The sequence below is a fragment of the Melopsittacus undulatus genome, chromosome 3, assembly GCF_012275295.1.
Source record: "Melopsittacus undulatus isolate bMelUnd1 chromosome 3, bMelUnd1.mat.Z, whole genome shotgun sequence".
Classification (NCBI taxonomy): Eukaryota; Metazoa; Chordata; class Aves; order Psittaciformes; family Psittaculidae; genus Melopsittacus; species Melopsittacus undulatus.
Genome location: NC_047529.1, coordinates 97704290 through 97727084, shown reverse-complemented (window position 1 = coordinate 97727084; position 22795 = coordinate 97704290).

The following is a 22795-nucleotide window of genomic DNA, read 5'->3' as shown; positions in this document are numbered from 1 at the left end:
CATGGCTGATGGTTAACAGTGTGCTTTTCTTCTATGTGAGGAAGCATTTGTTATTGCTTACTCACTATTTTCCATAGCAACACAATGTCTCTGTTTAAGATCCAGTAGAGATGAGCAAACAGAAAAGCCTTTAAGAAGCAGTTGGTAGAAGAAGCTAAATAAAACTTAACCCTTTCAGGTTAACTGTGCAGACATTATTTGTTCTGGTACTAAAAATGTCTTGCTGAGGACCAGAATGCCTTCTGTCTTTAAGTGCAATAATAGCCATATTGGGCCAGATCTACTGTCTTAGCACATCTCTGCCAGCATTGGGTAGTGCTTCCTACAGAAGAGCAAAAAAACAGGGCAGGCATGACATGACAAATGCCCTGCTATACTGTATTCCTTCTCCCTTCCCCAAGTTCCTATAAGCTGCAGCTGAGGAACATTCTTGACTAGAAGAGCTTTCTGTTTTTAAATGTGGGCATGTACAAAGTGATTATATTGAAAGTAATTGTATCCTTTATTTATTCCACTAATGGCAAGGGACAAATCGTAGTCTCTCTGTTAGGCTGCACACTGCACTCATGGAACATGTAAGAAAAAACAGGCACAAATCTGAGATGGGAATGAGACACTACCTGAAAGGTCCAAATAATTTATTGAAAATTTTTAAACCACAGAATAAGTATAGAAGTGCATTTCTTTAGAATCGTTTTCCTTACCATATACTACATTATTTGCCTGGTGATGGCAACAGTAGCTAAGAACAACAGAGGCAGGTAAAGAACATTACCTGAACAGTCTTTCCTGTCATTGCAAAAGATTTTGAGCTGAACAAACCATTCACCAGCACTGCCAACTCCCATAACTTTTATTCTAAGCCCTTCCATATAAGAACGGTGCTTTAAATCCTAAATCCTGGAGTAATTTGCTATATTGTAATTTCTGCCCTTTTACATTCCTTTTGCTGAAGTTTATATCCCTCCTGACTGCACGGGAAACCTTGAAAACACATATGCTAAAGCCTAAGAACACAACAGAGCAAATGAAAAGAATTATCTATTTTCAGCTCCCATGGTAATCAAGCCAAATCCAGTTCACGTGAGCTTTGTTCAGACAGGTCAGCCAACATCTCAGAGAGTTGCTTGACTTGCTAAAACAGCTCTGTCTCTCCATCAACCTGGCCTTTTTCTTCAGTATCTATCCAGCCAAGCATGCTGCCCTTACTTCAACAACAGAAAACATCCTAAAGTAGTCATGTACTTACTCCCTAATTTAGAAAATAAAGAATTGCTACTGTTTTGAAAATAGCATTTGAAATAAATGTTTGATAATCTCTGACTACTCACCAGCAGCTCTTGGGTTTACAAAATTAATTTTCTGTTTAACAGAGATAAATTTGGATTGCAAGTATAATGCTCCATCATTAGAAACCCTATGGAGGTGGTTTGCAAATACTAGTGAAACATGCACTGCGAGAGCATCAGTGATCTGGTGAAAAGGGCATTGAGTAGATCAGGACACAAAGAAAGGTGAAATCCAAGCAAAACAGTATATTTTTGTCAGCTTCATGTAAACTGACCTTAGAAACTCTCATTTCCAGTTTTAGCTACCTTTATTTTCATGGTTTGTTTCATCACCAAACCCACACAACTGAGTGGCAGCCATTTTACACATGACTTAGAGCTACTGTACTGTATCAAAGTGTATATGTAGGATATTATAGTTAGGATTTTTCTCTGCTACCACAAAATTTCTGTTATAGATACTTTTAGATACTATTAATCAACCTTACTATGTCCAGTCATAGAATAATGAAAATATCAAGGGATAGTGGATGATAATATAGTATTTTGATCTCAAATACATTAAGATAATGGAAGCAACAGAATGACACAGAATAAGTAGCAGCACAAATACAGAGTAGGGAGAAAACAAAAAGTAGCTAGGAATGCAGGTTTTCAATTTAAGCATGCGACAGCAACAGATCAGAAGCAAGAAGACACACAGAAAAGCATGCTGCAATTTGTGTAAATTCTATTTTCACAGCCCAATCTGACAGTGTTTCTGTAATAGCTACATGCATAGCAGGGGATGTTTTTTGGAGTCATTTATAAGTTATACAACCATATTTTTTTTGTAATAACTGCTATTTTTTTTACTCAGCAGGTCAATGCAACATAAAATAAAAATAACCACCTGAAGTCTGAATCAATTTTTAAATTTTTTTGGCATTTGGCTGAATCTATCATTAAAATCCAGACACATTCCTTTCCCTTACATTTATATTCCTCATAACTGCATAGAGTACTTCAGATCCTATGTGATATTAAGGCTATCAGCTTACACACTCATAAGATCTGAAAAACTTTAATCTTTCAAGCATCCATTCACATATCTGATGCACACGTGCACCAGCTGCAGAAATGGGGGTGGTTTTGCTGTATGGTAAAATGCAGCTCTCTCTGCTTGCATGCCTCAGCCATGCCCTGGGGCAGCAGCTAGGTCTGGATGTGGTGCGGCAGCAGGTTCCTGTGTGGGCTCTCAGCTGAGTCGAGCAGGGCAGAGATGAAGGGACAACATCCACAGCATTCAAAAGATAATGAAAGAAAGCAGAATGTAAATTCACAGGAACAATAAAAAAACATTTTAAAGATTCTTACCACCACGCTGTCTTTCAGGGGCTCCTGCTTCTCCTTTTGAGGTTGCCAGGCTTTGGGGCTGCCTTTCCTCCCTCAGCCACCACTCGCTGTCTGTAGGGCAAAGCCCCAGCTTTAGGCTGGCTCACCCAAGGTCTCAGCTGCTGGGGCAGAGGGTGAGGCTCTCCCCAGGGAGCTGTGCCCAGGCCCCTGGGGTTGGCTGGCTGGGCTGCTGTGGTCCTGCCATCCCCTCAGTGGCCTCCACAATGGTGGGGCTCTCTCCAAGACTGGGGCTGCTCAGGAGCTGCCTCTGCTTCACTTCACTGTACAGGAAGGGGCAAGTGATACACACAGGGCCCTCACAGAAAGAGCGGAAGCCCTGACAGAAACCCTCTGCTCCTCCATCTCCTCACTTCGGACAGCCCCAGCTTCTCCAGGCTCCCACTCCTCTGCTGCTTTCAGGATCCACAACAGGTCTCTTCTTTTCAAACTCTGAGATGTATTTATTACACTCTGATTAGAACTTCAGTGTACGTTTTCAGAAGGCCCAGCAGGCTGATCTAAAGCTCACGGCCACCAAAGGGGAGTGAATGCTTTACTCACCTCCTATTGCCTCTTCACTATCAGTCTGGGGCTTGTGAGAGCCCTTTTTATGTGCCAATCCTGTTGGATAAAATAGCAAAGGAAAAAACAACCACAACACCCTAAAAAACAATCATTGAAAAATTGAATATGACTCCGCTATACTAATGAGTTAAACTCAATCACAGCAGGGCCCAGAGTGTGACAGAGCAGGTGCACAACCAGTAGCATGAGTGGGAAATGGAGGGAAAAGAAGATTAAAAGCATCCTCTTGCCATGTTTGATCAGTGTGTTGATTTTCAGTCTTTGTTTTATTTTAACTCTGAAGCCCACATATGCCAGCCTGGCATTGTCAAGCCTTTCCTCTCAGTCACTGTTATGTGCCAACCAAGTGCTGACACCATTTTGGGACCTGGCTCAAGCAGCCATCTTTGCTCCTCTCACTGCTCAAAAGAGCTACCATCAATGAGTTTTCTCCTTTCTAAGAAAAAGAAAATCCTAGGACACAAATTACTTTCATAATATTTAGGAACTGATTTGACCATTAAGATACAATGACTGAAATGCAGCTTGAGCCGCCTTCATAAATGAAAGTGCCACAGTGCCTAAATGTGTACATCCCCAAGGTTTTGCTCAGAGAAACATCCTTCTAAAGTGTAATGTTAGCTTCTCCTGTGCAAGCTAACACACTCATACAAATGCATGTAGCTTTTAAAAAATGGATATGAATATTTTTCTTAAAAATCACATCATAAAACCATGAGAAAAAATGTGCAGAAAAAACCATTATAATCTGCATATGGAGGAATCTGGTGGCATTATCTAATAATGTGTTCATATTGACATAATCTTGGAAGCTCTCTTGGGTGTGATACAATTTGGTAACTAATGGAACATAACTTTTTATGCCTCTCTAGAAAACTGGAGAGAGCTAATCTGTCACTTTTTATCACTCTTATCCCTTTTACCACCACACAGACAAAATGGGTTTTGTTAGTGCTGAAGGTATATTGAAGAGTTGCTAGTATAAAGACATAGGCATAACAAAATGCAATGATTGACAATTAAACTGACAAATTTTAAACAGAAAATAAAAAATGTTTTCAACCCTGAGCTATGAAACTACTAGAGCAGTTTACCACAGGCATGGAAAACTCAGAACATTTTGCACTTGAATTTGAATTGGTTTTCTTTATAAAAAGATATTTTCTAGGGAAGTTTTTGGGGTAACCATGGAAATTGACAGATAAGATAGGCAAGAGATTAGGTCAGGTCAGACCATTATAGACACTCCTTTTTACTGCAAACCATGGTTATCATCCTCTGTACCTACCAAGCCACAGGCTTATTGTCTTCCAGACAAGCAGTATGTTTTCTAACGAAGTTGACTTTACAGCTGAAGCTGGAGTGTTCCTTCCCTAATTCCACTGATGAGATGATGGCCTGCAGAGAACTGTGACTTTGGAGGATACTCTGCAGTTAAGGCCAAATACAGTTAGTTCATCGTACATGGCTATGAATTTTAGAGAAAGTAATCAGTCCAGGGTAATGTAAGTGGTATACAGTAATTTATCTTTGTTTTCCAGCTTCATTTAGTACTAGCCACTTCCAAAAGAGTATTGGGAAAATCTTTTTTCCTATATTAGCAATTTCTCCAAAGAGCAAAGACACAGATGTCATTGATTTTAATTTCACTAAGTGCATTCACTGTAATTATCTGCTAGCAGGTGATCCTGCCCCTCTACTCTGCTCTCGTGAGACCTCACTTGGAGTATTGTGTGCAGTTCTGGTGTCCTCAACATAAAAAGGACATGGAACTGTTAGAACAAGTCCAGAGGAGGCCATGAGGATGATCAGGGGACTGGAACACCTCCCGTATGAAGACAAGCTGAAAAAGTTGGGGCTGTTCAGCCTGGAGAAGAGAAGGCTGCATGGAGACATCATAGCAGCCTTCCAGTATCTGAAGGGGGCCTATAGGGATGTGGGGGAGGGACTCTTCATTAGCAACTGTAGTGACAGAACAGGGGGTAACAGGTTGAAATTTAAACAGCAGAGGTTTAGATTGGATACAAGGAGGAAGTTCTTTACTGTAAGGGTGGTGAGGTACTGGAATGGGTTGCCCAGGGAGGTTGTGAATGCTCCATCCCTGGCAGTGTTCAAGGCCAGGTTGGACAGAGCTTTGGGTGACATGGTTTAGTGTGAGGTGTCCCTGCCCATGGCAGGGGGGTAGGAACTAGATGATCTTAAGGTCCTTTCCAACCTAAACTATTCTATCATTCTATGATTCTGTGTTACAAAAAAAAAAAATAGGATTGAAGCTTACCTTCAAAAAAACCTGACAAGTGTCAAGTGCTGTTACCAGCAGACTTGAATAGCTGCGTTTGTTATGGGATATTTTTTTTGCCTAGTGTCCAGCTAACAATAAGTGTTCAGAGAGAAAATTTGATAAAAAAGAAACAGAACAAATAAATAAACTGAAAAAATCAATAAGTAATGTAAAACTATAAAAGATTACTTAACAACAGTAATGCAGTTAAATCAATATTCTGGCATCAGTGCTATGTATTTCAGAATGACAAGTTTTGGTATTTTCCAGACTCTTCCACCCTATGTTTGCCCATTAATTACCTTCATTTCTCAGCTGGCAGTACAAACAAGGTACAAATGTTTAGTCTGCTGCTTGTGTTAATATCTAGGAGCTGCAGTAGAGAGAAGGTTTCCAGAACTCCATATATAATCACCCTATGAAATTGCTTAGCTCTAATGTTTGCTAGCACTACTAGCATATTTTCTTTTTCTTACAAATAAAGTAATAGATGAATATGTCTCAAACTGACAGTAACTTGTGAGCATTCTTAGAAAAAACACCTTAGAGCAGAGCACTAATTCCACCTCAGTATCAGTTTTAGATGTGCTTATTTAAAAGCTGTATGTTAGCATGCAGTTTTAGGGCCAGACTGATTTACACAGTGGAACATTTGCGTAAGCCTCCTTATGTTCTCACCACATGAATAACAGTTTAGGAAGAAATGGAGGTCCGTAAACTAGCATGTTCTGTAGGTCTTCTCAGGCAGTGAAGCAATAGCAGTATGAACAAGAAGCAAATTGAATGTTACTGCTGTGCTCCCACCAAGGGAAACAAACTTGATCCTAGGCATTGGCTCAGTTGATCACTTGTTTGGGGCAGAAAGCAAACCAGAGTATAAACATGCATGTGCACAAGAGCTTTCCATCAAGCCTGGCATTGGATAAGGCTTCTGCATTGCCATGAAAACCAGTCAGTGCAATGCGTCATCAAAACTCTTACTAGAGGTAGCATATAATTGCTTTTCTGAAGTACCCATTTATTAGTGGCAGACAGTTCAACTTTGAGAGAAGTCCTAGCAAAGAGCACAAGCTAGGACACTGTGTCAAAATTTCTATTGCCACTTTGTTAGGAGGCACCCTCAGCCTGTTTGGTCACACAGGCAGGACCATAACCGTGTCAGCATTCCTTGGACTACACCTCTGTGAGCAGCACCATCAACGGCTTTTAATGCCACTTCAGCTAACTGACTATATACAGGAGGGACTCAGCCCTGTTACTTAAAAGACTTTCTCAGAATATGACAGTGTGAATTTTTTTATTTACACTTGTTTTCTCAGGCTTTTTTTTTTTTTCACTGCAGCTGTAGAAAAGTGGTAATTCAATGACCTACTAACTTTTTCCACATAAAAAAGCCAGCAGCAGCAGAACTGCTGTATTAATGTAGTTCCTCCTATTGCAGTAGGCTGGCATGAATGTAACTGACAGATATGATAGCTACCGTGATCTTGCAGTGTTTTACGAATGTCACCTAGCATCAGTAGATTTCTCATATACATGAAATTAAACACAAGTTTAATTAAATCTGTAGGACTGTTGTTTAAGTCAGGTCCAATAAAACTATAGGTCTGCATAGCAAAAAGAATATAAGTAGCCTTGCTGTCTGCCCAGGTACATACTTCATCTTGTTCATAAGAACTACTGAATACAGAAATAACATAAGTTTACTTGTTTCTTTACATTAATGGAATATGTTCAAGATTTCTATCTTCACTGTTGTTACTTCCAGCTCTTGCTGAGACAGCCTGCAGGTTTATACAGCTGGACTTTCCTCATTTATTTTATAGAGATTCTTTTTTGTCAATGTAAATACAGATTAAACCTAAAATGTTTTAAAATTGAAGCTGGAGACAAATGATGACAGCTGGTCCCCAGAGGGAGGGTTCAAATCTCCAGGTCAGAGATACTGGGGAATTTCCTCTTTGTGTCTCAATGGCTGTTGCTAAGGAGACAACTTTTGCTTCAATAAGCCTGTGGGATGGATTACTTGACATATATGCAATATTTCTGCTACTAAGACAAAAGTGAAGCACAATATGTGGAGTCTTTGTCACAGAAACCCTCTTATAATACCATTTTCAACTACTATAATAGCTTCTACTGACCAAAGTTTATAACCTCACAATTTTTCCTGTTTCCTCTGCAGTCATCTTCATTTCAGATGGGAAGGAAAATGTTGCTGTGAATGGCAAGGAGATGATACCTTATTACCATAAGAAATCCAAGGAGAGCACAAGCTGTTTCCCCTGAACAGCTCCCCAGCTAGGCCTAATCCTTCCATTGCAAGTTCAGCAGGTAATTGTTGTAAATTTAGTACCATCTGTATATTTGGTAACAGTATTCTTTTACAGTGACAGGAGGTAGTACATATGAACCTGAGCTTGCTTTACCCCAGATAGTGCTCCTGTGTTACTAATTTCAGTGGTGCTTCTAAATAGCATGAATAATTTGGCTTGGTTTAGAGCTTAAAATAAACATTTTTACATCTAACCTTTCAGCATTCCAAGTTTTGATAACTTTATGTTTTTTCACATGGACTTTAACATCAATAGATTTGACATTCACATCACTTGTGTGACTGAGGTTGCAAGATTTCTGTTGTCCAATCCATTGTTTCCCCGTGATGATCTTTCTATGAGATAAATTAATCTTGGTGAGTGTTTCCTAAAAAGGAAAAGAGAGAAGTTTCCACTGAGGACTAGTGAGAATCAAAAGGTCATTTAAATCTGATATACTTTTAAAAGTTTTACTGTTATTGCTGTTTTGATTAGAAGTGTAGTGCTTTACCAAAATAGTTATTTACAGGAAAGGCTGTTGGGTGAACACCCATTTGTAAATGTATTGACTGAAATAGCTAACACAGCTTCCAGAATAAGCTGTGTTTAAATAAGCATGTTTCATCTGCACTAAGGAAATTCTGTAAAACCTTGTAGCAGAAAAACTAGATAAGGCTCTCCCAGCAATCTATGGCTCATCTAGGAATAATAAACAATAAGCCATTCCCCTGTTCCCTGAACCTAACTTTACAAAACTGTCGTACAATATGGAGGAAGGGCAAAGGGAAGTTTTCATCAATGAGCTTCACGTTAAGTAGGTGGATGGCAAAAAGAATCCAGGAAGCCTTAGTCATTTCTTTTCAGTTCATTTAAGCTCTTTTATTTAGACAAATTGATGCTCAGTCTACAGGGAAATAAAAATGGACTATGGCAAGACTATGTAGAGCTCATGTGCTTAATTTCAATCATTTGCTATTTATTATTCTTTAAAGAGAGATTAAAAAAACTTCTCTAAATACTCAGTTCAGTCAATAAAGCAAATACATGTATTCACATTTACATTTTACATATTATTATATTATTTACCGATTCTTTTAGAGGTGTGTGAACATTATTAACTTTTGAGTAAACAGGAGGCACAAACTAATTGATTCCTTAATGATCTTTTGCTTTGTACTTTTATGCTTTGAGGGAAGAAAACCAAAATATTAAAGGTGCAATATGAAAGGTGCCAAACTGTGAAAAATGTTCCTCCTCTTTTACCAGCTACTATTCCTAATGCTGAGAAGGAGCAGTTTCCAAAACAGGCAGGTGAATGTGAGCTAGTGACAACTGAAGAAAAGTAAGGCTTATTTATGGTGGGGGTGGCTGGTTTCGCAAGGTCAGAATTGAAGCAAGAAGACCTGGAAAAACTCTTGAAATGACCTAATGTGTCACAGTTTGCATGTCTTTTGTAAACTAAAAGGTAATTTTAACATTTTTTTATAGTTATTTTTTATTTTGGGAAGAGGTATAATAATATTCTGCAATATATTGTATTTTTATGGAGTATTGTTTTGTAAAATCATCACCTCCTCAATGCTGAGCTAGTAGGAAAGAATGAAATTTCATTGCCATGTCACTTAGATCTATCACCAATCAACTCTAGTTTCTTCTCACTTAATTACTCATTTCATCCTAAACTATTTATATCTTAGAAATACTTGTTTTATTTTTCCCACTCCAAAGGAATGCAATTGGAACAAATTGAAAATAAAAGGAAAAACCCAATGTTGCTTCAAAATAAGTGAGAATGGAATAATTCTTCTGAAAACCCTTGAGCTTCTTGATAAATTATTAACACTTGAAAAAGCCTAACTCATCAGAGATCTAACTGCAGACTTTTTGTACTGAACCTTTTTCCTTTTAAAGTTTTATAGTGAAAACACTGCTTTGTTCACAATCCATCAATTCTTTCTGCTTGTAGAAATTATTTTTGGAGGCATCGTATTTTAAATATGAATTTCTAGTTATTTTTCCACATCACTACTTAGCTTCTGGGTCTGTGCTTGCAGCCAGTAATATACAGCATGGCTTCATTTCTTTCAAAGTTGGTATGTTTTACATCCTGAATGTTATTTTCTCTAACATAGTCTGAAGAACTTGAGCAACCCATGAAGCTGGGGCTTCCCAACACTAAATCAAAGTGAGTCATTAAGTTGCTTCCCACACATTTAAAGTTCCTAACACCTTCTCTATTCCTGTATTTGAAATGTATGGAGAGCAGTCTGCTAACACAGTATGGCTTCAGCTAAGCTGTGACAGTTCGCAGTAACTGAGGATCTCTTGCTCAGTTGTCATATATTGCTATAATTCAACTTGTCTGCAATAATATTTGCCTTAAAGCTATTAAAGCCCATTAAAATTAACCCATGTGAAGGATTTCTGGCTTTACAGAAAAGGCTAACAAATAGAAGCTGTGATATTATACCTTACTGTTAACATCCATGCCATCCAGGCCCCAGGAAAGTCAAAAAGAGTTTTACTATTACTTCAATTGACACCAAGTTTTTACCAGATTCTGCAACTAGATCTTCCTGCCTTCACAATGGCATGAAAAAATCAGAAATTTTCTCAGAAATGGAGAATTACATCCACACAACACATTCATAGTTACTGTTTCTAGAAGGACTGAGAGCTACCTGTGTGGAATTCTTCCATTTGCCACAGTTCTGAGCACGACCTGCAGTGGTGGTTCAGCTGTATCAGATTCCAGCCTTCCCAGGTGTGTGGGACCTCACAACACCTTACCAAAAATGATAAGATGGAAACTGCATGAAAATTCTCTGAGATTTCTTGTCACCACAAATGTGTAGGAGGGCTGTAGCTAAGGTACATCCTTTTACTTCAGGAATATTTACTGACGACAACAGCTGTTGTCTCCAGTATGCTCCATAACAGACCTATGCTCCATATGCTCCTATGCTCCATAACAGACCTGGAGAAAAACAATTTTTTTGCTGCTACAGTCTGGGTCATGGTGCAGGATGGTGGGCAGCAAGACAGCATACAGTGCTAGTCGTGGGTGGATCATATCCAGGTCTATGTGGTCTTCCTTTCAAATGCAATGGCACAACCCTCCCGCTTTCTATCAAAGCAAAACCAACCACTGCTTTGAGAACACCCAGCTGGAAGTGAGTGGGACACAAAGATGACCTTGTAACAAGAAGAGGGAAGTACTGTGGAAACACATCTAATTCACATAAGTGCTCCTCAATTTTTGAGTTCTTTCAAGCATTTCAGTGCTATTAGGTATCCAGACAATTTCTGCTCATGTCTAGGCTGCATTTCCCTTTCAGAAGTAGGCCTGACAGCAGTGGTCTATAAATACAGGAATTAAGGATTATGTTGCCATAACACTTTGCTACAAATAAAAACACACACAGTAATGTAGCCTCTAACTGGTTCACTACATGGCAAGACTTAGACTTAGCAACAAAAGCCAGCAGTAGCATACCACTTCACTGTTTTGCAGTCTATAGGGGTTTCTCTTTTCATGCAGGTTACAGGGAATCTCTAATGCTTATTAAGGCCCAGGACTCTAGCAAACTCTTCCAGTACAAATTGGGAAGTTTGAACACTAGTCAAATCACTTTTGGGAAACTGCATCATCATCTATGTCCAGGAAGCATGAATTTAAACTGGAGTGTTAGCAGAAAAGAGCTGGAAGGATCATTAGGGAATGAAAGGCCTTTAAAGAGTTTTAAATAGAGCAGCTTGTTTAGACTAGCAAAATGAAGATCGAGGGAGAAAATGGGTGATGTCGACAAACATACTAGTGAAGAGGGGTAAACACAAGGAGGGAAAGCTATTTAGGGTAAAAAACACAAGAGTACAAACTGACCCTTAATGATTTTAGACTGGAAAAACAAAGAGAAGGTTGCTGGAAGAGTGAAATGCTGATGTTATGACAACAGCAGTGGAAACTAAAGGTTTAAGGTGGAGTTTGACCTGGCTGTGAAAGGGTCTGTATCATGGGACTTACTATGATGGGGGAGATTGATCTTGATAACTGTGATACTTCATGCAATATTATCTTTTTAAGACCTAGCCTACAAACAAACATGTACCAAAATAACTCCAATCATTGCCTCTCCAGCTGTGAGCAGGACCTTCACACAGCAGCTGCATTCCACAAGAACAATGAAATGAGTCCAGACTCCCCCATGAGCAAGGGAGACAAGGACTTGGCTTTACTACATGTGGAATGCATTACTTGTAGAACTAAGAACACGCTTCAGATCTCACTGCATTCACAACTAAATATAAAACTAATTCACTCAATTTTCTACAGTAAGCTTTACAGGCACATAGACACGTTCTGATTTTAATGATCTTTTTGTTATTTCTACAATTGGGGAGAGAGGGCAAGTGAGGAGAATGTGTGGTTGTAATTTTTGCAACTGTTATCAAAAGTTCATTTTTAAAACCTCTTTGAGAAACATAGGCAGGTGTTTAATGAAGGATTCCTCAGCCTTTCCCTAGAGCAGTTTCTTGTAGGATATGTGTTCTTAGAGATCTAGCAAGCTTAGAGAAAGAATGTCAGAGCTACTCTAAGTTTTTCAGTGCTGCATTAATAAATAACTTGGAAAAAAATCTTTACCTTTACATATGAGCAGACTTATAACTGTTCCTAGAATTCTCTTCCTACTGTATCTGGGGATATATAACTTCTACATAACTTCTTAGACTTTCATTATGGCTTTGTATTCTCAAGCTATCAATGCAGTGTGAGCTTACAGCCCAGAAAGCCAACCGTATCCTGGGCTGCATCAAAAGGAGTGTGACCAGCAGGTCGAAGGAGGTGATCCTGCCCCTCTACTCTGCTCTTGTGCGACCCCACTTGGAGTATTGTGTGCAGCTCTGGTGTCCTCAACATAAAAAGGACATGGAACTGTTAGAACAAGATCAGAGGAGGGCCACAAGGATGATCAGGGGACTGGAGCACCTCCCATATGAAGACAGGCTGAGAAAGTTGGGGCTGTTCAGCCTGGAGAAGAGAAGGCTGCGTGGAGACCTCATAGCAGCCTTCCAGTATCTGAAGGGGGCCTATAAGGATGCTGGTGAGGGACTATTCATTAGCAACTGTAGTGATAGGACAAGGGGTAACAGGTTAAAACTTAAACAGGGGAAGTTTAGATTGGATATAAGGAGGAAGTTTTTTACTGTAAGGATGGTAAGGCACCTGAATAGGTTGCCCAGGGAGGTTGTGAATTCTCCATCCCTAGCAGTGTTCAAGGACAGGTTGGATGAAGCCTTTTGTGACGTGTCCCTGCCCATGGCAGGGTGGTTGGAACTAGATAATCTTAAGGTGCTTTCCAACCCTAACTATTGTATGATTCTATGATTCTATGAAAGTCCTCTAACCCTCTAGTCAGAAAAAATAATATAAAGACAATCTGTCTTTTGTCTGTCCTATTGCTGGAGAGAGACTCAGGTGTCCACTGGGCTGCCCCATTTCCACACAACACAGCAAGGCCTTGTTTGGGTGTGTGGCTTGTCTTAAAATGACTGACTCTTCTTCACAAGTCTTAGAAGCAAAGCATTAGAGCCACATCTCTTTATGGTCAGGTTTAGATTTGCTGGTTTTAAATTCCTTGTTATATTTTATCTGATCAGAAGAAACTGTTCATCTAGTACAATAAGTGCTTGCAGGCAGAATATAAAAGTATCAGTTATTCCTTTTCATCATATTCAACTAACGCTTTGGGTAATCTTACCCAAAGATCTAAACTATTTATTTATAAAGCACAATAAAAAATTATCTCTGGTGTAAAGCACTTACTGTAGGGAGGGTTTGGGCCAGCTGGATCTAGTACTGCAAATAAGAGAAGGGGAAAACAATCCTATAAATGGATTAGATTAAGACAACTCATGAGATCATCTCAAAATTCCTCCAAGATAAACATCAGGAATAAGTTACCATAGGAAACAAGTGGAGATTATCTGTGGGTTATCAAGAAGTACCTGATTCTTTCTGAGGAATACTGAATCATCTAATTCCACAGTATGATCCTGTCATGGTTGCATTTCAGATCCTTGGTCTAAACAGGGCTGGATAGAAAACTTCCAAAGCCATCTATGTTATTACTGGCAATATAACTTGGGAGTCTGTGAAGAATTTCCCAACTCAGTATTCATTTCTTCATACATTTCCTGTGCTCTGGTGCTGTAGTCAAGAGATAGTGGCCAGAAGAGGTACACACTTAGTATTTTACTATGACCTTGGTGCAAGGAACTGTGTGGAAGAGAAAGGGGGCAAATCCAGAACCACTGGAGCACTATAAACTTATGTAGCTTTCCACTGACAGCTCTATTTTCTGATTGCTTTCAGACAACCACTCAGATCTATAGATAATATGTTTTAAAGTGATAATTATTCCTTCATTCCACAAGCGCTAAATCCTGCTTCACTGTAAAAATGATCTGTAGGATATCCAACAAGAAAATTCACAGAGCACCATGGACTCCACTTATCCTTAGGTCAGAACTACAGCTTTCAGTTTGTTAAACACTTTAACAGCAGAGAAATCATAATTTCCTTGCACCTAATTTGTCCTGTGAGAATCCATCATAGGTGTAACTTGTTCTGGGTTTATTAATGGATTTGCGTATCTCTGTTTCTTTTCTTCCTTTTCTTTATCAAGTCCAGACATCACTGACTTTTACAGAATATATATGAAATCCTATCTAAAGCAACATCTTATATCGTGGAAAGAAGGAAAACCATCATAACTGTATCATATTTTGCTTTTCAAGTTATTATTTTTCAGCTTAAGTTATGAATTCTTGGTTTATTTAGTTAGAATATCTGAGGATATATCCCAGTAGCACAGTTAAATGTAAAAAAAGGCTTCATACCTTTTTGAATTCTCCTACATCATACACACATTTGTAACTAGAAAAACACTTTAACTGCACAGGAAAACATGTTCAAAAGAAAGGTAGATTTAATTCAGAAATGTGATTGAATGGATTATTGCATAAGTTTTAGATGGAAAATGTCAAAGTTCAGTATTTCAGATTGTGTGTCCTCCCTACAATAACTCCATCATGTACAGACATTTGCAGACATAAATGAAAAGATCTGGCTGATCTGAAGAGCTGGCATGTGTTAAATAATAATTTTAATATAAATTTAATGCTGGTAGAAAGTGTAGTTATTAAGAACAAGCAGGTATAGATTTCAAAAACCAGTATATATCTACCTGTCTTGAATGAAGACCAGTGGAAGTTTACCCTGTCAATAGATTTTCCCCTAAAAGGAAACAGTTCACAGAATCAAAAAAATAGCCAAGTACAAGCCCAGTTGTACATATCTCTGCCTGACAGCCATGAACTTTTTACAAGATAGTTTAAATTATATCCTTAAGACATTTCCTAAAAAGGAAGAGATAGAATTGTCCACAGCAGATTAAAAGATGTGTTAAGAAATAATGAACAAACAATCTAAAATTGGACTCCATAGTATTTAAATTTATTTGCACTTAGCACACATCTGAATATCAAAACACTAAGGCAAATTCAGCATCAATTTATACTTTGCCTGACTTCCTGGACTTCAATGTGAAATACAACAAAAGTACACAAGAACACAACTGGCCTGGCTTTTTAAATAAATGACATCTGAAAATCTCACTAGGGTTTTGTATGTGTGTGAGATCCTAAAGTACTTTTGGATACCTTGTTCTGTTTCAGTCAGAGTTGATGGACAGGTAAATGGCTCAGTTCTGCTTGGTACAAACTTGATGAGAATAAGCAGGTAGGCAACAGAGAAAGACCCTTTTTAGTGTGCCTATACTCCTCCAATGCAGAAAAGGCTGTATCATGAAAAGAACCTTTTTCTTTCATGAGAGAATCCACACAACAGGATTTCCTCCTGCTTCCAAAGATGTGAAATCTCTTAAAAATCGTGACACATTAGCAATGCTGATTTATTTGCATAAGTATACATACTTACATCTTAATATGCATATAGTGTTATAGATTCAGTTTTATTCTATACCAGAAAAAGCTGCATTACCTACTGGGTCAGCCACTAACCTACATTCTACTCTCAAATTTACCTGCTGGCATGATGCATCTTCCAACATGCTAAGGGCTAAATGGTTATGATTTAATGTAGTAAGGAAACTTTCAGAATACACCTTGCAAATGCAAGTTAATAGTGGAGAGAGGGGGGCAGTAGGGCTTTTTTTATCCATATTCAGTTTTCAGAACTGCAAGAGGAGCCTTACAAATGGAAAGTGCATAATTTTCATTTTGCATACTGTCATACAGAAAGCAAGGCAAAGTGGGCACACTTCCATCTAAGTGACACTTCACAAGGTGCATGGTGAAGTGGCAAAGCCCACAATTCCAGCAAGGAAAAGCTCTAGGACTATGCATAATTTGTGTGCTCTTGTGTTTATGGCTGTGGAGTATGGCCTGGAGGCATCCTGAGATGTCTGAGATCAGAGCAAGACCCAAGCAGACATCATTCATTTGCCATTCACATACTCAGCTTTCAGTAGAAGGAACTGAACACATGGGGCAGAGGTGAGCTCAGCGTGCCTTAGCTATGCCTTGATGTTCTGCAGAAAGATCTTAGCCTCAGCGTGCACTGTCTCTCCACTGTTCAACACAGTCTGAATGAATTAATTTCTAAATTAAGTGGAAAAGCCTAGAGGGTTTTTTACTTAGTGTGAAGGCACTGAGACTTAGTGAGTAATGGCACAGCCTTCTGCAGATTGTGGTAGAGCTACGTGTGGGCTCTCAGAGCCACTTTTTTGTTGCATGAAGTGCAAGTAATCCTCCTGCTATTCTACTCTCCCACTCTGATGAAATGATCTGGTAAAAGGATGACACCCCACATGTGGACTACTTACAGTTTTCCTACTTTCATTCAATAACAATAGGAAAGGATATATCCCTTAATTACTCCCACATGAGGGAGCGATCCACTATATTAACAGGATAAATATTTTTCATGATGCAGCAGTAATTAGGGATATAATTTCTCTCTTGCTTGCTTTAGGAATAGTGTCAGATACTCTATGGCTACAGAATAGTTTGAAGTTACAAATACAGCTAGGGTAGTGTCTCATGCCTCATTCAGAACAACCTAACCAGAGTTATTTCATGGTGGCCTGGTGTACCTGTTCACACTTAACTGATTCTGCACAAATCTGACCTCTGTCAATGTGTCATGGCACAGTGAATATCCCTCTGTGGCTGGACATGTGTTGTGTTATTTCTTGAAATGTGGTCACAGCCAGGTTATTCTAACTGCTCTCCAAACATAGGATGAGATAGTCCTTGCTCCCTAGTACAGTTTCAAAAAGACAAACAATAATAGTAAAACAAATAGATGCATTGCTTCTAATCCCTGAATATTAGATTTCCTGACGCCATCACTATCCCACCTTGCCCTCTTTCCCCAGTCAAGTAATCATACTACCTTATGATTGATTATAGTTCAAACTGAGAACAAAGCCTAGATTTTTTCTTTGAATTATATCGTTTTTTCATGAAAGGTTATAGAAAATACGTTTTTAAGGCATTTATTATTGCAACCTTATGTAGTCCGTTGAACATATATATTCAGAATATCATGTTGTGTATAGTCAGTAAAGCACTGCAGTTCCATGTAAAAGTACTCCTTAGATATTCCAGCAAATACCCTTAGGTTAAGCACTGCCCTCCAAACAATTTACCTGCAAAGTTTTTAATCTAATTTGACAGAACAGACAAAAGTTGATAGATGTACAGTGTTATCTGTCTTATTCTAGAGATCTGATTCTTACATGTGGAGAGATTAAATGATTTGCCCAATTTCATATCCATAGTTCAAGCCTGTGTTAGGGCCAGGAGAACCAAGAAGTTCAGGTTAATGAACTGTAGTTGGAGGAGCTGTAGTTGGAGGAATCTGTCCTTCCCCTTTCTCTTCCTCTTCCCTTTTCCCTTCGCCTTTGTTCTTCCTACTGGCTTGATTGTCCTGTCCATGTTAGGGGAAACTCCATTCATTGTATCAGTGCTGTAAAGCACTCTGTTTCCAGTATAAGAAATGGCATTCCTCAGTGTGTACATCCTTAGTGTGGTTAGGATCTCCCCAACACTGCCACAGGATATAGAGCTTACTGTAGGCTCCTAGATAACATTTAGCGTATTTGTGGTTACATTCAATAGTGATTTCATAACCCAAATGCAGTGAAGCTCTTGCAACGCTGTCAATGAAGAAGGCCAACATTTACAGTGAACTTGTTAAGTTGCTGTCTCCACCTGCATTTTTTTAGTGAGAGCAGTTTGGATAAAATAATATGTGAAGCTTTTCTGAATTTAGAAAATATTTGATGTTTAAACATCAATACATGAACCATAAACTGCAGATCTGTGTATCTGCCAAGAGAGGAATTGGAAATAATATCATTATTAAGTCCATTCTCACAATTTTTCCAAAACTCCCCAGATAAAATACTCTAGAAATTAAGGTGGAGGAAAAGAGAGTATATTCCCAGAAATTTTTCTGTACTGCAGCAGAGTGCTCTGTCAAAAAGGAATAGGTGGAAGCCCTGAGTGACAGGGCTAACATCCTATAGCATCATTCAGAAACAGAAAGCAATAACTGGAACAGCTTCCTATAAAAAGAAATATTAGATAACAAATAAGTCATTATTACATTATAAACTTGAAAGCAATGATAGCTGTTTGGGACTACAAGCATTTAATAGACTTTCTTTTGATTCTGGTACTGCTTTTAGACATATGACTAAAGAGCCCGGTGTAAATATTTTCAGTTAAGGTGTTTTTTCTTCCATTGTCTAAACATAGTGGCAGTGGGTGCATAGGCCCAACTCACTTTCATTAGGTGTAACTGAGCTGACTTAATATACATGGAGGAGTCTGGCAATAAGCAAGGAAAGGCCCCTGTCCACTGGTCTTTCACAGGTGCCTGAGGCAGTATCCAGTGTAATGTGACCATCACTGGGGAATATCTGGGGACTGAGATCTCAAAGCACTTAGAGCTGAAAGACTGCAAGCAGTGACTGGCAAAAAAATCTACTTGGCTAACTGCTTTTATGTAGTATCTAACTTGGTGTGAATTTTACCAAAGTATAACTACCTCTACAGTGTGTGGGAGCACCATTCTTCTTGTGAAATAGTTTAATTTATCAGTACTTTGTCTTGTTAACCTGCAGCATTTTTTAATAAGGCACTTGGGTGTCCTGGAATGGCATTAGGAATTCTCTAAATGAGGAAATGGATTTGACTTTACTTGATGGTCCCATCCTATGTAGCAAATAGGGAACTGCTCAAGACTTCTTCAATAGTAATGAAAGAAAATCTAATAACCCATTAGATGGCTTCTGTGATTATCTATGACTTCCTGAAGATAAAATTAAGCTTAATCTTTCAAGTTAAAAGCATTACCCACAAAAATCTGCCAGAGGTGTCAGGGTTCTCAAGTGGGACCCCACCACTGTCCATGGGCTCAGAAGCCCTATTTCAGCTCAGCCCCAGGTCTTCAGTCCCTGCCCTAGCTATGCCATGTGAGTGCTAATCTCCACCTCTGACATGGCTCATGTGGCACCCTGAGGAGAGGTCCCAATAGAAGAAAGGTTCTTAAGTATATGAATATCTTAAGAAGCAAAGAGAACATAGCACAGGCTAAAAGTCACCCATCCACAAAGCTAAAGTCCTAGTTTCTCTGAGCATTAACTAAGAAAAAGTTGTCTTAGACAAAGAGGAAAAGAAATAACTTAAAGAATGTGTAGGTTCATACTTCAGTGTACGTGTGAAAATGAATATTCTCCCTGGCGCAAATATTCTAGGACATTTACTTATATTTAAATCAGAACCTGTGATTTTATTGGAGTAATGTTAATTTATACCAGGAGAAAGTCAGTCTTTTTATAACTGTTATATAGAGAAAATAGTTTACAATATTTACAAGTATACAGAAAGTACTAGGTACTTCCTTGATTCTCTAGCACTTGTAAAATTCTCAGTGGAGATAAGCAGTTAGTGATGGATCCAGCCTTACATTTAGAGTTAAAAAACTCTTTAAAAAAACCCATATAAAATGAAAGTGTTTATAGGAAAGAGATGTACTAATGTACATATGAAAAGCAAATAAATGCAAGCAGAACAGTTAGGTCACTGCTAATTTAATTTGCTTAAAATAATTAATTTCTTTCACTGGAATAAAGTCCAGTGTGTCTCCTAGTTGGTTCTTCCATCATTCAAACTATTTGGCCTCACTGTACCAGGTCCAACACCTTCCCAGCTAGGCTTGCATCTGAGTTATTTATACCTGACATATTAAACAGCTTCTTCCAATCCTGGTCATCAGTAACATGTTCCAAAAGACAGCCACCCAAGGTGTCCCTCCTCTCACTGATTTTAGCAGGAATAAAAATCACTTGAATTAATATACCTCCTATGTTTTTCTGAAACTTGGCCTCAGACTATTCTTGTTGCTTGTTGAGAATTTCCTACATGTTACGAATTAGAGAACATCCTTCAGCACTTGTTAACACCAATAAATGCAAAAAAGAAAAAGGTCTATAAAGTAAAATAATCTTTAACCAATGTATTGTGTGTAACTTCAGAGTTTTGTTATTTTAGATTTTCTGTCATTTTCTGTTATGTTCACATACCCACTTGCCAACAAATCCAGATGGTTCTGTCCCATGTAGCATGCTACACTTTGTAGCAGCATAGGTAAATAGGTGAAACAGATACCTTCAGTTTATTAACATTTCAAGAGTGTGAATTCAAGCAAATGTCAATGAGAAGCAATTTTTATTAATATAACACAGCTTTGTCACTACTGGAAGCAAAGTAAGGTTGCTTTAGAAGTTATTAATTAGTTGATGTACCTACACAATGGACTTTCAAAATAAACTGCTTATATAAACAAACTGTTTTTGCATTGAACCCATCTCAGGCTTTCTGCTAGCCTCTTTATCATGCTGTTTTCCAACCTGACCCAGCTTGGAGGTTCATGTTGCTTTTCAGTTTCTTCCAAGGCATTGAATTTGATCCTGGTTAGGAAAAAAAAAAAAAAAAAAACAAACCCAAAATGAAAAAGGAGATTAATGTGGCATTATGTATTTCCCACCATTTGACCTGCTCTTTACCGTCCAGACATCCTCAGCAGAATACTGAGTTAAATTGGCAGGGGAATTGTGAAAGCAGTTCAAGGGTTCTTGAACTGGGTGATCACTGGAGTTTCTGGTATGTTTTTATACTGTACTGTGCATAGTCCATGTTGTAGGATTATACAGGTGAACAATTTAACAAATACTCATGCAAGAACAAAGAATATGCTTTATGGCTTCTGCTTTCTTCCTCTGACACATTTAGATTACATTCTTAGGTCTTCACTATACTACATCAGATAGTAGAAGAGATGGGAAATATTTTATGGCATAATGGAAGACTTGTGAAGCATCTGTGGAACTTCCTGTGCAATTGTACAGTTAGCTTACTTTTCCCCGTGACCACAGAAAATTGATGAGATTATCCAAGGCAACTCCCCCCAGTCCTCTGTTCCAGCCAAAAGGCCAACTTGCAGTGTTATCTTGGTTTTCAGGAAATTGCCAGTAACTCCCCCTTGGAAAGTCTAAGATCCATTAACAATTTTATCAAGGCTTCACAAAAGCAGAACTTCTTACAAGCCAAAAATTCAGGGGTTTGATCTGACAAGCTCATTGTGATAGCTGAGATGCCAGCTCAGATTACACGAAGCAGTATTTTATAGAAGACTACATCAGAACAGAAGTTGAGCACATTTCAGCTTTGCATCTGCTAGGTCTTTGCAAGTAAGACTGAGCAGATCTGAACAACTCAGGAATCCAGCCTCTGAGGGAAATAACAAGAAGGCCTTAGAAGAAATACAAAATCTACTTTGCTAGTGTAAAAATCCTGTTCGCGACTAAAACAAAAGTTCTCCATAATACTGTAGTTCTTTTTTTGCCTAAAGGGATGGTTATTTAGTTCAGACCACCCACCCTCATCACAAGACCTAAGGAACTGCAAATTTAGAAGAGCAATCACATAGGAAGGATGATACAGACCAAAGCCTCCTGCAATAGTGACACATTTCTCAGCAGACTAACCTCGTAAATCCACTATAAAACATGACAAAGCAAAAATAACGAGTGCAATAGCTGCTTTAAGAATCTGTTTCTGCTTCCTAGAGATTGCTTTCTTGAGAAGTCCTGCAAGATGACAACTTTTCATTCAGGAAAATACCTTTCATGTTCTGGTCATGGTATTTGAAGCTAGTCTAATCAGAAAATGTCTAATTCCCCATTTCACCTCAACTTTCACCTCAACCCTGTTCTAATGACTGGCAGATTTTTCCAGTGAAAGTTTTCACCTAATTTCTCCTGCAATCCCACAAGAAACATGTGGCCAAGCAGAGCCTCGTACTTGTTTTCTAGACTGCAAATCTCTATAGATGTAGAATTACCATTCTTCTTGGATCACAAATGTCCTGGAAATTGGATCCAGGCTTATACACAGAGAACAAGAAGTCAAAGGCAATTAAGCATTATTTTTAAAATAAACACAGTTCTTGGCCATTCTACATCTCACTTCCTCATTTGCAGGAATAATATGGGAGACTGCAGCTCAGTCTCTCATTAATGCACAATAATACAAGTGTTTGACTGGAAATAGGGGTAATGACTATGTTCTTAAAACACATTGAAGGAATGGAATTAGTTGGCATTAATTCCCTAGAAATTTTAAGGTAAAGATAACTATTAAATCACCTATAATGTACATATTCTGTTTAGAAGATAAATGTGTTTATCTAATGAACAGTCTGCAAACTGTGTTAGGATTTTACCTAAAGACTTCAGTGAAAGCTGTTGGAACTTTGTCATTAACTTCACTAGGACCAAAGTATTACTTTGTTGTCT